Genomic DNA, 13,296 nt, shown 5'->3' on the forward strand with positions numbered 1-13,296 from the left:
TCTTCTTGGAGAATTTCCTCCCTTATGGGGAAGGCAGCTTCAGAGATGGGTGAGGGAAGGAGCTTGGCAGGAAAAAAGAGAACAAGTAGATGTATCCAGGCACACTGTTGAAATCGCCCCCAGATCTATGGATGAGGAACTCCAGGCACTATCAAAGACATTTTGAACCAGGAGTAACACTAGAACTTTAGAGATGATTCAGGTCTAACTAGGTAAATGTGATGGCTACTGCTCAGGACATGAAGAATGTGAAAACAACTAGAAGTGCCTCTCGATAATCAGGCTTATTTTTTTCTTCAAAGGCTGCATTTTATTAGCTTCTGTATTAGATAGCAGTAGGTAAAGAAGTTGTTGTAGTTCAGGCAGGTAGAAACCTGATCATTAATAACCACAGGGAAAGCCTTTGGTGATGCAAATCCCAACATTTCAGTAATTGAATTGCAGCTTTGTCTGATGAGAGCAAATTCTGAAGTCTGACGTTACACTTAACACGTTTTTGCAGGAGGGTTCCCTCCTGCACTCTCTGATATGGAGGGCTACATGGCCCACGTTCCTGCTATAGTATACACCAAGTCTGAAATCCCTGTACATAGGAGTAGAGGGAATACTCCAAGTTGCCACAGTCTCGAACATGTTACATATTCTCCTTCATTTGCACTTGCAGTCCTGCAGCTCCAAAGATTACATTTGTGATTCACAGGATCATAGGCAAGTACTAGGCTAGCTGCACTTGTGGGCCATTTTAAGGCTAGCCAGTTTCCATCAAAGGTAAGAATCAAACCCTGTACCTTGTGTCTGTGATATAAGCATGTTAACCATTATGGTGTCCTTCAATTCCCTACAAAGGCATGTACTAGGCTAGCTGCCCTTGTGAATCATTTTAAGCTTAGCCAATTTGTCTGCAAGTTAAACTCCTTAACTGTTATGCCAAATCCCAACCCTCTGCATAATTTCAACATTAGTTTCCCAGCCCCCCCCCCTTCCTATTGTTGTGGTGTTCTTATACTTGGTGGCTTTGCAGTTGCCCGCCCATACTGTATATTTGATCTGGGACACTCCTCCCAGTCTAGTGTCATTAGTTTATTCAATCTAATAGAGAGAGAACATTTGTGAAGGCCAACCCCTCAGATTCTTAACCTTGAATTAACTTCTGTTCCAGCTTTCTCCATTTCCACTTTACTGGAAAAAAATTCTAAGCTTGTTTCCCCCCTTTCCTGTAACAAGTCTAGTCCAGATACAGATGTGCTGTATCCAGGACTGTTTGTAAGTTCCTGAAACCCCCCCCCCCCTGCTTAACTAGGGTTAAACTGTTCTCGGCGCCATACAGTCTGTTCTTCAAATTTCCCTTTAGAACTAGCCAGCGTTTTAGTTTTAGCGCTCAAATCTGTTTCTTTGAGCTCGGCACATGTTCAGAACTTGTTGTAAGCACTAAATAAGCTACAAATTACTATAGCACTCAACTTTCCTCACTTGTCTAGAGGAAAACAGTTTTTAGTACTTAATAAATAAGCCCCTGTCCAGGCATGTCTAAAGGTCAGCTCCCGGTGTTTTCTCCTGTCTACCTGATGAGTCTGAGTATCTTGGGGCAATGCAGCAATTGCCTCATGTACACAGACAACCCTCTCCCCCTACCACCCAATACTACAACCTGTGAGCGATGCATTTATATAGCCAAACTGGAAGCAAAGTTCTCTTCACCGAAGACTGGACTAGACAGTCAAAAGGAGAAGGTAAATACCTCACCACACTCATCACATAGTCCCTCAAAACCTACACCATCAAAACACACACATATAGAAGCACAAAACACATGCCTACATTCACCGAGGCTCTCAATAAAAATCTGCCCAAACAACCGAGACCTCCAAAGCAGAAATGCAAGCAACCTCCACCCCCCCCCAACACATCCCAAATTACACATAGCCCACAAACTCGGTGTGCTACTCAACTACAGCTCATAAGGCATAACGTACCAAACACTCTAATCATAGGTGACTCTGTAGTCAGGCACACAGATGTTACACTCACCAGGCTAAACAAGGAGAAAGTTACTGTCAAGCTGTCTGTCGGGTGCCAGGATCTGCCACATAACGCACGCACTCGGGTCACTCCACAACAAGTACAAATATGGCTCTGTCATTGTCCATGTTGGTGTGAATGACCTGAGACATACCTCCCTGGATTACATGAAAAGAGACATGGAGAAGCTCAGCGATCTTGTAGCCCAAGCAGGTATGACCCTAGCCCTGAGTAGCTTCCTGCCATCACCCAGAATGATACCATACTACAGGACAAAATGATTGACTTCAGCAGTTGACTAAGCTTCTGTTGTCATTTTTAGGGAATCCAGTATCTCTCTGCCTAGGATGACATGGTAGACCACAATGCTTTGCCAGAGATGGCCTGCACCTGTCACCCTTGGGATTCCGGATACTGGCAAAGGCTCTTGCCACCCGTATAGTGCCTTTTTTATGCAAGGTTCACATGACAAATTCACCACCATAACAGGTACAAGCAAGCAAAATCTGAGGGTACTGCTACTCAGTGCTAGAAGTCTAAACCTCAACTCACTCTAGGCACTCCTTAAAATGGAGAACATCGACATTTGTGCATTGACAGAGACCTGGTTCAAAGCTCCAGAGAGCACCCCTGCATTACTAGGTTAAAATTCATACCGCACCTTTCGGCCACCTAACCCGGACCGAAACACTAAAGGTGGAGGTGTGTCCATATTCATTAAGGATGTCCACACCTCCAAGCTAGTTTCTCAGCATAATGCATCCAAGATTATCCAAGTGCAACTAACTCTGGGCAAGACCGCAATCCAAATTGTAGCTTGCTACAGACCCCCCACCATGCCCCAAGATTCCAACTCCTCTTTTCTTGATGCACTGGAAAATATTCGGGTATAACCCAACACCCTAATAATGGGTGATTTCATTTACCCCGTTAACTAGGAAAACTACTCATGTACCAACTCTTTTGCTCAACGTTTTCTGGAATTAATAAATTCCAATGCCTTGGATCAGCTTATCCTCACCCTCACCAGGGGCAGCAATATCCTAGACCTGGTCATTACCAACATGGGTGGCCGGTGTTCCACACCAGAGGTCAGTTCCTCGTTGGTCAGATCCAACCACAAGCCACCCCCCCCCCCAATTAGGAAAACAACCGTAAAAAATTTCTCCAAAGCCAACTTCACCCTTCTTAAGACACAAGTGGCAAACTTCACAACACCCATGCAGATGGAAAATAGAGGTATGCACTGCTGAATCCTACACAAATACACTTTATAAGCACTTACACGAGTGCATGGATCGTTCTATCCTTAACAGAACCAGATGCTATCCTCCAAAAAAAGGAAGCCAATCTGGTGGTCTTCTGCCATAAACTAACTCTACAACAGAAGAAAGAAACTATTGCAAAAAAAGAGTAAAATTCCATGATTGGAGGAACTCCCTGGTCAGCCTCCGTAAGATGCTGAGATCCCTCATAAAATCCTCCAAAGCTAGTTATGAAAGGACAATCACCACTGATTCTAAAAACAACCACAAAGCATTCTATAACTATGTCAAGAATCTCAGTGGCAACATTCAGATTTGCTCTGCATTACAACACAATAGCACTAAATATACAGAACCAACTGATATTGCCAACATCCTGGCAGATAGGTTCAGTGCTAATTTTACCCCCCCCCCTCTCACTCCTTAAAGGGCTCATCTCTATACCAGAAGAATGCAAAGTTCCTGTAATCACGGTTGCACAGGTAAAAACCTCACTCTCCAAAGCCAAGAACACAGCATCCATGAGACCTGACAACATCCCAGGCTGCATTCTACACGAACTGCAGAATGAACTGGCACCCCACCCTATGTACCATGTTCACTCATAGCCTCACCTCAGGCTTTGTGCCCATTGAATGGTGCACTGTGACTGTTATCCCACTCCACAATGGGGGAGCCATGATGGACCCTGGGAACTACCACCCCATTAGCCTGATGAGCCTGGTCTGCAAGTCCATGGAGCGTATCATCATGGAACTCATAAACAAAGACATTGGTAATCTCCAAACTCTGGACCCCACACAGTTCGGGTTTGTAAAAGGGAGATCATGTCTCCTAAACCTGATAGACTTCTTTGAAGCAGTCACCAAAGCCATAGATGAAGGTAAGGTGGTTCACAGAGTCTGTTTAGATCTCGCCAAGGCTTTCGACACCATCACCCACTCTAGAATTATAGATAAAGTCATTAAACTAGGTATAAATCCCTATGTCACAAGACAGGTTGCCAATTGGCTTTACTGACAGAACCTACACTGTGAAAGTAGCAGACTCCAGCTCTGACTTCAGACCAGTGACAAGTGGAGTACCAGAGGGTTCAGTCCTGGGTCCTCTCCTGTTAGACTGTACTTCACAGAAGTAGATACCAAACACAGAAGGTCTTTGGCTAACTAAGTTCGCAGATGACTGCAAACTAGGAGCCATAATCAAAACTCCTAATGATGTGGACATCCTACAAAAAGGCCTCACTGAGACAGATGCCTGGTGTCAAAGCCATGGTCTCAAGTTCAATGCCAAAAAGTGCATTGTCATCCCCTTTGGTAAAAACTCTGTACCCATGAACTACCACATAGGTGGTAAGTAAAGTGTGATAAAGAGACCTTGGGACACAGGTGGACAGTAGTCTCTCCTTTGATAATCACATTGCCACAGTGGTCGGGAAATCCTATGTGGCACACCTCATCACAGAAGGTTTTTCATCCAGAAAAAGAGGTCATTGTTCCCCTCTACTCATCACTCATTAGACCCATTATAGAGTAAAACGCCCCTTTTGGTATGTACCTCACAAGGCATCTACAACAACTGGAAAGGCCACAGAAATACTTCAAAAAGAGGATTACTGGCCTCAAACAGCTGCCCTACACAAACTGTCTCAAAAAACTCCAGGTTTACTCCGTCGCATATTGCCTACTCAGAGGTGATCTCTGCCTAACATGCAAAGCTATGTCAAACCCAGTGCTGTTGGACAATGCTCCACTTAAAGAAATCTCAATCCCTCAGAGCCACACGCTCTAGGGACCTAAACCTTGTCGCCACAATAAACAGAACATGCTGGAGAGATAGATTCCTGTCCCAGAGACTTCCCATACTCTGGAACAGACCACCTATCTATGTCAAACAGAGCTCCTCATTAGCACTCTTCAAGAAAAATCTTGATGATTGGATAGGAAATAGGAAATTCACCCCGGGGATCACTTCTGTGGCTCTACTTGACAGGGGCACAGGATAATAATTTTCTTGGGTGGCGAAAGCCAGGGCACGTTTTTGGCTAGGCTTATATAGGCCCTAGGGCCAATAGCCTAGTATCTACCTATGAACATGCTGTTCTTTAGTGATAAAAGATGTTTCATAAAGTGCGGAAACTATGCATTGTGACAGCAGGTGACACTTGGTTCCTGAGTGTCACTCTGTTATCAAAACTGTGTTAGGAATTTTAACCTTATCCACACATTTCGGCTCAAGACCACTGTCAGTACAAAGATACATTTAGGATACTTCCTTCTAGGTGATAGTATCATTCTGTTTGTCAGACATTTTAGCAGAAGCTTTTTAAGCAGCATATCTCAACAAAGAAGAATGAAGAGAATGTCTGCCATTTTCACTTACTTAGTGGCTTGGCTGCTACTGATGCTATTTTCTTTAAAAAAAAAAAAAAAAAAAAAAAAAAAAAAAAGCTTTAAATCTATTTATTTTCTTACACAAACAGCCATGAATCTTTGCAGTCATGGAAAGAAAGTTTTGAGCACTTGGGTAGTGAATGAGGAAAAAATACTATTTATTTATTTGTGTCGTTTTTCTGATCAGTGAATTATTCAGGACCATGCGTCAGTAACACATTCAGTGAAGGGATTTTTGAAGTGTCAGATCAAATGACACAACAAAGTGTCATTCATTCCAAATGACAGTGCATTTTAACTTTGGTTTTCCCTGTCATAGTATGTTAAGGGTATATGAAAGTAGTTTTGCTGCTTTATTTTATGTTTTCTAGTGGAACTCTAGCAGTATACTAGAATGGGGATTCATTGAAAGTTGTTTTTGCCCTTTTTCTGCAGTTGTGCAGCAGTGAAGTTGCATTGCTACATTTTTCTGCAGAATAATGCAGTTTCTCTGGTTTTGGTTTGTTTCTAATGCATTAATTTGGGTTCACTGCACTGACAATGAGTCTGGTTATTCTTGGGAGATTATTGAAGCACAAAAAGTTAATTTTTACATAAGGGGCTAGGGACTTCCAACGTGGCTCCACACTAATTAACAGTTTCTATTTTTCACACTGGGAGAGCTAAAATTTAGCTGAGATGTAAGAGCCAGTAACTCTGCCAGTTCATATGTTGGTACTAGGCTATCAGCCCTAGGGCCTATACAAGCCTAGCCATAACAGTTCCCTGGCTATTTCTTCCCTCCGTATATATTTCCCTGGACCCCTGTCTAGCAGGGTGACTGAAGTGATTCCCGGGGTGAATTTCCTTTCTCCTATCCAGTCATAAGGTTGCTTTTGAAGCGGGCCAAAGAGACGCTCTGCTTGACATGTATGGGCAGTCTATTCCAGAGTCTGGGGAGTCTCTGGGTCAGGAACCTATCCCTCCAGCATGTTTTGTTCATTGTGATTACAAGATTTAGATCCCTGGAGCGTGTGGCTCTGAGGGATTGGGATTTCTTTAAGTGTAGCATGTCCAACAGCTCTGGGTTTGACATGACCTTGTATGTTAAGCAGAGATCACCACTGAGTAGACGATATGCGACAGAGTATAGGAGTTTTTTTTAGACGGTCAGCATAGGGCATCTGCTTTAGGCCTGTGATTCTTTTAGTGAGATATTTCTGCGGCCTTTCCACTTGTTGCAGATGTCTTGAGAGGTACATACCAAACAGGGCATTGTATTCTATAATGGGTCTAATGAGGGATGAGTACAGTGGGACAATGACCTCCTTTTTTCTGGATGAAAAGCCCTTAGTGATGACGTGTGCCACATAGAAGGATGTTCTTCGTGTTTCACTGTTTCAGTCATCACAATTGGGTTATCTGCCTGCAGGTAGCCCTTAGCTGGCCTAAATACCAGAGTCTTGGGATTTCTGCGTCTGATGCTATCGCTTCTTCCATGCCGTCAGGTCGTCAGGGGTATGAAACATGCAGCCCATGCCATTACATCAGTCTTTCTTGCCGTGCGGTGCCCAAAGCAGAAGCAGTTTCAAGTGCTAGTCGGCCGACTCCTGAAATTTTTGTTTTCAAGGTTCAGACCTGAAGTCTTCTAAAAGATAAGTACCCCGTTGGGGATCCTTCTTTCATGCTCTAAACGATGTCCGAAAAAATTAATAATTGTCTTGCCTGTGGAAAGCAAATACCTCATAGAGATTTTCATTCTTACTGTGTCACCTGTTTAGGCCCAGAACACAACATCTCTCGCTGTCGGCTTTGTGCCTTGTTCAACACCTGAACTATCCGTTGTCGGGCAAGTTTTGTAGCTAAATACTTTCGCTCTCGATCTCCGTACTCCAAATGGTGTCTGTAAGCCATCTGACTACCGATCTTCTGAAAAAATGTAAGGATAAAGACAGAGACAGCATAGGTCCAAAACCGCTGACTACGCTACCGTTAAGCTAGTCACCAGTCTGCCAGTACTCTGGTGCTTTCGCAGCCCCTGATACCCGCTTCTCCACATTGGCAGGCCTCTACTGAGATGCAATTGGAGTCTGGTATGCCGCGAAATGCTTCTTCGACTATGGAACCTGCAGATGTCTCTACCTTGGATGGGTCCAGAGCCGCTGTGCAGGCACCGGCTTCTGAGGGTGTATTCAGGCCTACCAACTTTAATATTAAACCGACGACTTAGTTTCAAGCCAAAAGTACCGAATTTTTCAGGCCTAAAGTTCGCACTACGCCTAGGAAATTGACGACCAAAGAGCATTCTCAGGCCCACAGGCCTCAAAAACAAATGATTAGAGTGGCTGAAGACCTTATTACCTTGATTAGGGGAAGCCAGCCTTCCCCCTCAAAGAGACCTAGAACTGATTTTCCTTATGATTCTTCTGATCAGGAATCTGATATCTCTGTTCCTTCTGACTACCAGGACATAGCCTTATCTGCCTATGAGGATTCTGATGCAGAGGATTCCATTCCCTCTGCTTCTCCTCCAGAAGATTTTACTTTTGGTGAAACCCTGCATAACCTTAGGAAGCATTTCTGCTGGGAAAGCTAGGAGTACTCTGCCCAAAAAGAGAGACTGGGGGAGGGGGGGGGTTAAACCTGCCTCAGCACAGGCCTCTAGCTATCCCTCCTGTTCTGGAGATTGTAGATGTTTTCTTGGAATTCAGCCTTTCCCTCCGGCTCCAAGGAAACCTGACTGGTACTATAGAGTACCTGACTCTCACAAATTCCTTTTCAAGAATCCTACTGCGGATCCAGAGAGCATTTCCCAAGGACCAAAAGGCATTAAGGCTACTACTGCCAAGAATCCTACCTCTTCTGACAGGGATTCTAGGGCTTTAGACAGATGGGGTAAGAAAGTATACACCTGTGCTATGCTGGCCGTTAGGGCTTTAAATTACCAGTTTCATATGTTAAAGTATCAGCCGCATATTATGGGGCTAATTAAACAGAAAATGTTAATTCCTGGCTGTGCAGAACACAAAGATTTACAAGAGTTCATGCATTCTGCTAACCAAGTTGGTAAACAAAATTTGCAGTGTGGTTTTGATGCTTTAGAAGCATCTTGTAGGACTGCTGTCACTGGGTCTGTTCTTAGATGGCATGATTGGCTTAAGGAACAAAACTTGCCAGATCATGTCAAAGCAAAATTACTGGATGCACCCTTAAACCAAGAGCACATATTTGGCAATAAAGCAGAATAAGTTCTCAAAAGAATGGAGAAGAAAGCTAAATCTATGCAAACTGTTAGTTCTTACAAGTACAGCCACTAGATTCAGTAGGCATTGGCCTTCAAAGAACTGGTCCTTTCCAGTCCCTTCCAGGCCTTCTCAGTCCAAGCCCAGGGGCAGCAGACCCCCAAGACTTCAGTCTCAGGTTATGCACAGATCTAAGCAGTGGAGTGCTCCCACGTCCAAAACAGGGAGTAGTAAGCCACCCCCCTATGGTAAACTTGCACAGTGACTTATCCTTAACTCCCCCAAGCCTTGCTCAAGTACTTGCACCTTTAGGGGGAAAACACGCCCTGCATTCAAAAAACTGGGAGTACATTACTCAAGACAAATGTATTTTAAACATTTGTTTCCCTAGGATACGGATTCCACTTTCACTCCCTCCCAAACCTAAATGGATGGCAAGACCTCCCCCCAAACCAGTGGGCGGAGGCCCAAAAGCAAGTACTTTCTCTCCTCAGCATCAAGGCTATTCAGCCAGTCCCAGCAGAACATAGGGGACAAGGGAAGGGTTTTATTGAAGACTGTTTCTGGTTCCCAGGAAAGAAAACTCCTGGCGTCCTATCCTAGATTTATTTATTCTCAACACCTTTTTGGTGGTTCCAAAATTCAAAATGCTAACTCTCCCAACAGCTGCTTCCTATGCTAGCCAAGGATGCCTGGCTGGCAACCCTAGACTTAAAAGAAGCTTACCTGCACATCCCCATAAGGGAATCTTGCAGGAAATACTTTCTCTTCAGGGCAGGCTCTATGCACTATCAGTTCTCTGCACTTCCCTTTGGCTTATCTATTGCGCCCAGGGTATTCAAGTGCCTAGCTCCAGCCATTGCTTTTTGCAGGCAAAGAAGTATTTAGATTTACCCATACTTGGATGATTGCCTGATTCAGGGGGAAAGTCAGGACTTGCTACTACAGCACCTGCCATTTGTAAAGAGACTTTTAACTTCACTGGGGTACACCATCAATGAAAAGAAATCACACCTCGTATCCCACCAACAGATTTGTATTCCTGGGAGCAAGCTTGAACACAACTTCCCAGATGGCATTCCTCACTCCAGAGAAACAAATTTATTTGACAACTTACTTCAACCTATTGGCCACAAAAACCCAGCTATCTGCAAGGAAAATACTGCAATCTCTGGGGTTCATGGCCTTTTACATTCTGTTAATTCCATATGCAAGACTGCATATGAGAACTTCAGTGGTATCTAAAACATCTATGGTGTCAACATTCTCAATACCTGGAAACAATAATTCCTATCATACCGTGTCTAAGAGCAGAGTTCCTTTGGTGGGCAGAGGCCTGCAACCTCAACGAAGGACACTCTTTCACTCTACCCCCTGCCACCCAAACCCTAACAGACACATCAGACTATGCATGGGGGGCTCACATGGCAGGGCAGGGCAGTGCATTCAGGGCAAATGGAACCCAAAGCAGATGCACCCGCATATCGATCAAACAGAATGCTCCGACAGCCTTCAAAGGCCTTATTCTTACAGGACAACTATTGGTAAAAACAGACATTTCCCCAGTTATGTGGTACATAAACATGCAGGGGGAGAACACATTCCTACCCACTCTGCAGACTCGCCATGGCTCTGTGGAACACAGCCTTGAGCAACCAGGTGCACCTACAAGCTCAGATGTTCATCGTGCATACAGCTGCAGTAATTACAGATGGGTTCTGTGCCGTCAGGCGGGTCCTCGGTCAGCCGAATTCCAAAGTCTAGGTCCGGCGTCGGTTGTTGTCGCTTTCTTTCCTGACGTCAGTGCGACAGGGGTATACAAGACACAGCCGACACCATTTTCTTCAGTCTTTTTTGCCGCGCGGTGCCCGAAGCAGAAGCAGTTCGCAAGTGCCGGTCGGCCAGCTCCTGAAATTACAAAAATTTGGAAACCGAAGTCTTCTTTAAAGCTAAGTACCCGTTAGAAACTTTTCTTGCCTCAGACCGATGTCAGACAAAGTTAACAATTGTATTTCTTGTGGGAAGCAAATACCACATAAGGATTTCCATTCCCTCTGTGTACCTTGCTTAGGCCCAGATCACGACATCTCGGGCTGTCACTTTTGTGCTACTTTCAATAAACGCACTATTAAGCGTCTGGCGGAGTTCGCCCAGCACTTTTTTGGTAAAACCTTTAACTATAAGATGTCTTCGGAGGTTCCGACTACCGTTTTGTCTAAAAAACGCAAGGACAAAGACCGACACGACGCCAAAACCGGCTACACGTGGTCCGGTTCTCAGCGAGGCGCCTACGCAGCCCATGACTACCGACGACCCTTCTCAGGCGGTATCTTCTGTAACTGAGACCGCAGGTTCCTCGGCCCACACCTCGACTACAGCTACCGAAGCCACTGTGAGTGTTGAGCCTCTTAATGTGGACAGGTCCACTTCCACCCATGGTGTCTTCAGACCTTCTTCTTCCTTTTCCATAAAGGCCTTTACTAAGTCTAAATCAGCCATGCATCCCAAGAGGCCTGTTGCACAGGGCCCATCTCCAGGCCCCATGCCCAAAAAACAAATGCTCAAAATGGCTGAGGATTTAATTACTCTTATCAGGGGTTCCCAACCCCCTCCAGACAAGAGACCCAGAGTGGAGGAAGATTCTTCCTCTTCCGACCAGGGCTCCATTATTTCAGAACATTCTGATGAAGAGGAACATTCATACTCCCCTTATGAAGATTCTGATGCAGAGCAGTCCATCCCTTCTGTATCCCCCACAGAGGACCTTTCCTTCGGGGGAACTTTGCATACTTTGAGGGAACACTTCCATTGGGAAGGCCAAGATTTTTCCGATTCCAAGAAAAGGCTGAGGGAATTCCTTTTGCTTCCTCAGCACAGACCTCTGGCGATACCTCTTGTCTTGGACATACTTAATGATGTTTACTCGGAGGCCTGCCTTAATCCGGATTCCCTGCCTCCTGCTCCAGTCAAGCCTGATAGGTACTACAGAGTTCCTAATTCACACCAATTTCTGTACAAAAGTCATAATGCTGACCCTGAAACCATTTCTCAAGGCCCTAAGGGAATCAAGGCCTCTACTGCTAAGAATCCATTACCTTCCGAAAGAGAGTGTAGATCCTTAGAAAGGTGTGGAAAAAAGGTATATACCTCGGCCACTCTAGCCATGAGGGCCTTAAAATGTCAGTTCCATATGCTTAAATATCAGCAGTTTCTGTTATCACAATTAAAGAATAAAATGTCACAACCTGAACAACCAGATTTGAAGGAGTTACAGGATATGATTCATAGTGCAGAACAAGTGGGTAAACGCACCTTGCAATGTGGCTATGATGCTCTAGAGGCCTCAAGTAGAGCTGCAGCTACAGGATCAGTCATTCGTAGACATGCCTGGCTTAGGGAACAAACCTTGCCTGATCATGTTAAAGCTAAACTATTAGATGCTCCTTTAAAAAAGGATGTATTATTTGGTACTAATGCTGAGGAGATACTACGGAAAATGGAAGAAAATGCTAAATCTATGCAAACTGTCAAAGCTTTTCTACAGGTACAACCACCACGTTTTAGCAGAAACTGGCCTTCAAAAAACTGGTCCTTTCCAGCAACGGACAAGCCCCAAAGAGGTAGATACAGGCGCACAAGGGGCAGAGGACAATCTCAAGGATCATATAGAGGCAGACAATGGCAATCTCCAGCACCAAGAGGTAGCGAAGACAGTGCACAGCAATACAGGAAACAAACCCAATAACTTTCCTCTTTGCAGGCCAAGCGGGGCTCAGGTGGCAGCACCCTTGGGGGGAAAGCTGGCATTATTTTCTAACAATTGGCATATTGTCACAAAAGACAAATGGATCCTGGACATTATAAACAGAGGCTACAGATTTCATTTTCACACTCTTCCAAAAATGAGAGGCATGCCAAACCTGCCACACAATCAAAGGGCAGAGGCTCAAATACAAATTTCAAAGCTCATGGGCATGAAAGCTATTCAAGAGGTACCTATGCACGAACAAGGTCAAGGCTTTTATTCCAGACTATTCCTGGTACCAAGGATGGGAACCGATTGGAGACCCATTTTGGACTTATCGATCCTAAACACATTTCTACTCGTACCAAAATTCAAGATGCTCACCTTACAGCAGCTTCTTCCCATGCTGGGCAAGGAGTCTTGGCTGGTAACACTGGACCTCAAGGAGGCATACCTGCATGTCCCAATCAGACAAAGTTGTAGACGATACCTCAGATTTCTTGCAGGTTCAATCCACTATCAATTCTCTGCATTGCCCTTTGGCTTATCTACTGCGCCCAGAGTATGAAATGCCTGGCATCAGTAATTGCCTACTGCAGACTTCAAGGGATGCAAATTTACCCTTATTTGGATGATTGCCTGATCCAAGCGGA

General features: G+C 44.7%; 1 protein-coding gene across 1 annotated transcript in view; it reads left to right on the top strand.

The window, feature by feature from the left end:
* Window positions 1–13,296, top strand: part of IK (IK cytokine) — a 776,265-nt gene that overhangs the window by 174,316 nt on the left and 588,653 nt on the right. The window lies entirely within an intron of this gene.

This window comes from Protopterus annectens, chromosome 4.part0 (genome assembly GCF_019279795.1).
Source record: "Protopterus annectens isolate FY-2018-M chromosome 4.part0, PAN1.0, whole genome shotgun sequence".
Classification (NCBI taxonomy): domain Eukaryota; kingdom Metazoa; phylum Chordata; order Ceratodontiformes; family Protopteridae; genus Protopterus; species Protopterus annectens.